The following is a 5353-nucleotide window of genomic DNA, read 5'->3' as shown; positions in this document are numbered from 1 at the left end:
CCCCGGGAGTAGACAACATTCCATTTGAACTACTGATGGCCTAGGGAGAGCCAGTCATGACAAAACTCTACCATCTGGTGAGCACGATGTACGAGACAGGCGAAATACCCTCAGACTTCAAGAAGAATATAATAATTCCAATCCCAAAGAAAGCAGGTGTTGACAGATGTGAAAATTACCGAACTATCAGTTTAATAAGTCACAGCTGCAAAATACTAACGCGAATTCTTTACAGACGAATGGAAAAACTGGTAGAAGCCGACCTTGGGGAAGATCAGTTTGGATTCCGTAGAAATGTTGGAACACGTGAGGCAATACTGACCTTACGACTTATCTTAGAAGAAAGATTAGGAAAAGGCAAACCTACGTTTCTAGCATTTGTAGACTTAGAGAAAGCTTTTGACAATGTTAACTGGAATACTCTCTTTCAAATTCTGAAGGTGGCAGGGGTAAAATACAGGGAGCAAAAGGCTATTTACAGTTTGTACAGAAACCAGATGGCAGTTATAAGAGTCGAGGGGCATGAAAGGGAAGCAGTGGTTGGGAAAGGAGTAAGACAGGGTTGTAGCCTCTCCCCGATGTTATTCAGTCTGTATATTGAGCAAGCAGTAAAGGAAACAAAAGAAAAATTCGGAGTAGGTATTAAAATCCAAGGAGAAGAAATAAAAACTTTGAGGTTCGCCGATGACATTGTACTTCTATCAGAGACAGCAAAGGACTTGGAAGAGCAGTTGAACGGAATGGACAGTGTCTTGAAAGGAGGTTATAAGATGAACATCAACAAAAGCAAAACGAGGATAATGGAATGTAGTCAAATTAAGTCGGGTGATGCTGAGGGAATTAGATTAGGAAATGAGACACTTAAAGTAGTAAAGGAGGTTTGCTATTTGGGGAGCAAAATAACTGATGATGGTCGAAATAGAGAGGATATAAAACGTAGACTGGCAATGGCAAGGAAAGCGTTTCTGAAGAAGAGAAATTTGTTAACATTGAGTATAGATTTAAGTGTCAGGAAGTCGTTTCTGAAAGTATTTGTATGGAGCGTAGCCATGTATGGAAGTGAAACATGGACGATAAGTAGTTTGGACAAGAAGAGAATAGAAGCTTTCGAAATGTGGTGCTACAGAAGAATGCTGAACTTTAGATAGGTAGATCACGTAACTAATGAGGAGGTATTGAATAGAATTGGGGAGAAGAGAAGTTTGTGGCACAACTTGACTAGAAGAAGGGATCGGTTGGTAGGACATGTCCTGAGGCATCAAGGGATCACAAATTTAGTATTGGAGGGCAACGTGGAGGTAAAAATCGTAGAGGGAGACCAAGAGATGAATACACTAAGCAGATTCATAAGGCTGTAGGATGCAGTAGGTACTGAGAGATGAAGGAGCTTGCACAGGATAGATTAGCATGGAGAGCTGCATCAAACCAGTCTCAGGAGTGAAGACCACAACAACAACAACAACTGTTCAAGATTGGAATAATAGAGAATTATTGTGAAGGTGGTTCAATGAACCCTCTGCCAGGCAATTAAGTGTGATTTGCAAAGTGTTCATGTAGATATAGAAGCACACTGCATGGAACAGGGATCCAAATTGGAGGTGAATGGGCAAAAGCTGATCATGCCACCTGGTCACCATCTATCACCAACAAGGATGGTGCGACATCCATAAACAAGAAGTCAGACTCAAGTTGTTAGGGGGGAGTTGGCACCAGGGGGGGGGGGGCTGTCCTTGGGCTTACATTTCTTCTATTTCATAGTCCGAGCAGAGTTGGGTCCAGAGAGAGAGAGAGCACAGGGTTCTGTGAGATTTGGAACAGAGAGAGTGGGCAATCTTGGGGTCCATGCGTGCACTGACTGTGGGTGCCCCAGTCGATGTGTGGCAGCAGTGCTCTGGACTGGGAGACGATGGGGGGGAGGTATCCCTGGAGGGGCACCATCACTGGTGGATGCTTAAGGAGAGGGACACCTCTTCAGCCAGGTAGGGGGAGCAGTACTCAGAAGGGGCAGCGTGAGAACTGTAAAGGAGGGGGAGAGGATGGGGGAGTGGGAGGCAGCAGGACAAGGACGAGGAGGAGGGGGAAAGGACGTAACAGAGACAATGTTAGAGTCATAGACATAAGGTGAAGATGATCATATTTCTGATAAGCATCAGTGTAGGATAAATGATCAAGGTGCTTATACTCCTAGACCTTCTTTCCCTTCTTACAAACTGGGCAATCTGGTGAGCATCAAGATTGATGGTCATGATAATTATTGCACATGGGCAGTAGAACACAGGAGTGGGTGTCCACATTCACTGCAGTGAGGGTGCCTGAAATGCAAACACCAAGAACACCTCATGGACATACAGCTTCATGTCACACCACTAAACCACAACTATGTTCTCTGGAAGGGTATCCCCTCAAATGTGAGCATAAAAGCATTGATACTGATGCAATTGTCCTTAAAGCCTTTCTGAACACACTGAACAAAATGAATGCCCCACTATTCCAGATTAGCTTGGAGGTCCTCATTAGTTTGAAGGATGAGGATCCTAAGAAAAATTACACCCTGAACCTTATTCAGAGACTGGTGAGGAGTAATTGACACTGGAATGTCACACAAATGGTCATAGGCATGAAGGGCTGCTGATTGGGTGGCGGATGAAGTACTGATCAACAGCGAACCTGACCACATCTTATGCAGAGAGTCCACTTTGCCAAAATTGTCTTCAATACTTTCCACAAAAAATAATGGCCTGATTGGTGTGAAAGAGTACTTGTCAGTTCTGGTGCAGATCAGGTGGCAGGGAAAGGATTTCACTCCAATCCGCTGAGGCTGGCCCTCCTCCATGACGGTAGCCAGGGAAGGGAAGGCTGCAGGGTCATAAGAAGCAGCAGTCAAGGATGCATTCCCAACCAAGGAGATGGCCATAGAAGAACAGCCCATTTTTTGGAGCTCAATATGTTTCATAAGGAAAGTGTGTGCCTTGACCGATTACGGGCTCTCCCCACGGACATCACCCAGCCACAGCAAGGGCTGTGTGGCATTGTTGCCATTGCCAGGAGTTCCAATGTTCCTGAATGATGATGAAATGAAGAGGACAACACAAACACCCCGTCCTCGGTTGGAGAAAATCCCTGACCTGGCTGGGAATCTAACACGGGACCCTGTGATCCAGAGGCAGCAATGCCAGAATGACAAGCAACCACGTCTAGGCATATATGGGGAGGTAGCAGCTCAGACATCAGAAATGTGACCCCTGTGATGTTAGCGGGCTCAACCAAAATGGTAAATAATAACACCACTATATGGACTGGCTACCATGTTGGCTATATAGCATGAAAAGGACAATTACTTCGAGTGAAAGATGGAAGGAGTGATAAGACCACACACCAAAAACACTAAGTAAGGTATTCTTCCCTAGTGATTTCACTCTATGGGGACAAAATTTAGAAGGGAAGGCCAAACCCCACAGGGAGATCAAAAATGCAGGTAAAAAAGGAGAAAACCATAAGTGATATCAGAACCAGGAGAATAGCCCATCGATGTAAGTAAGGACACAGAGAGGACGATGATGAAGATGATGGAGTTGGGTTGAGGGGGCACTCAACATCAGGTCAACATGAAATCTCATGGGTGAGGACGAAGGCTGTCCCCACATGCACAGCAGTTTATAACATACTAAAGTCTGCTGCCCCACCAGTTTAGGGATGAGGCCTGATAATTCACAAAATTTCACAACTCTGTTAACACTGGTATCGGTATCTGCGAGGACGGTGGGCAGATCTCCAGCGAGACCAAGGGCTGCCCAATTATCAGTATACAGGACACACGTAGCCACAATATGCTGAACTGAAAGCGGTGCGTCACAAACTTCACAGAAAAGTTGATACCCCCCCTTACGCTTCAGGGCACAGATGACGAAGCATGGTATAATGGATCTCATCAGGCCCTGGAGCAGTGTCTCTGGCTGCAGGTTCCAGTTACCACATCGAGAATGGATTACGTGAGAAAAAATTGAGTTTCCTCATCTCTGCAGTCCAACAGAATACCTGAACAGCAAGAGCTTGTCTGGATGACGTAGCAACAGTATAAAAGTGTTCAGCTAAAATGTGAGCCATCTCTTCTGGTATGTCCACCAAGACCCCATTATTTGACAAGGCTGTAAGGGGATGTGGATTACCCTTGCCTGAAATCCATCTTATTCATTCCCAAACATGCGCAGTGGAAGTGGACCGATTAATGGAAGTTGTGAATTCCCTCCAGGAAGCCCTCTTCCATTCTTTGATCACTCACCTTGCATGTGCTCTCGCAGACCTGAAGACATGAAGATTTTCTGTAGTTGGACACCGTTGGAAGTTCTGTCATTCCACCAAGGTACAAGCCTCCTGAGGTGGTTACTAGACCTGGGGATGGACTCTGCAGCTGCCCTTTGGATCTCATGAGTGATATGGGCCACTGCCTCTTGTGCACAATCCTTTCGTTCCAAAATAGCCTGTCGACTGTACTGTAACCAATTTGCCCTTTGTATCATCCACCTGCGTGGTTTCCTGCTGGTCACTGTCCTAGGTGGCAGACAAATCAACACTGGGAAGTGGTCACTAAAATGTAAATCTGGAGCCACTTCCCACTGAACTGAATCTTCAATAGCTGAGGAACAAAAGCAAAGATCAATAGCTGAAAAAGACACTGTAGCTGTGGAAAAGTGAGTCATCTGACCCGTGTTCAGAAGGCAGACATCCTCAAAATGGACGAGTTGCTCTATCAGCCGACCCCTGGAGCAAGTAGTAGCCGAGCTCCACAGCACATTGTGGGCATTGAAGTCCCCCATGAGAAGGAATGGGTGTGGGAGTGACTGGAAGAGGTCTGCCAGTGCATCCACATCCAAAGCCAAAGCAGCATTGGGGGGGGGGGGGGGGGGGGGGGCACAGGTACAAAGAACACACTGTGATAGTAAACGGTGAGAGAACTTTCACAGCAATTGCTTGGACGGTCGTGGTAAGAGGGACAGGAGAGGAGTGGTATCTGTCACCAAGAAAAATAGCCACTCCACCTTTAGCCCTGCCTACAGTAGTATCGTCTTTCCTGTATATGTGGTAGCCCCGTAATGCAGGTGTGTCTGACTTTAAAATGCATTGCAATTCTTCCAAATGTGAGCGATATCCATTCAAATTCTACTGCAACACAGAAGTCCCTACGGAAGCCATTGGTTAGCTATGGTGGTTCTTTCCTTTCTCCCTTGAAGGCAGCAATTTACCGGGGAGGCCAGGGGGAACCTTAGCTGGTTCTGCGTTCTCTAGTTCCTCCGATTGGAAGTCCATATCTTCAAGAGCATAGTCGCCATCAGAAAGGGAGAGTGCTCGTCGATCT

This window comes from Schistocerca cancellata, chromosome 1, assembly GCF_023864275.1.
Source record: "Schistocerca cancellata isolate TAMUIC-IGC-003103 chromosome 1, iqSchCanc2.1, whole genome shotgun sequence".
NCBI lineage: Eukaryota > Metazoa > Arthropoda > Insecta > Orthoptera > Acrididae > Schistocerca > Schistocerca cancellata.
The sequence above is the reverse complement of the archived record's forward strand: the minus strand, read 5'-3'. Positions refer to the sequence as shown.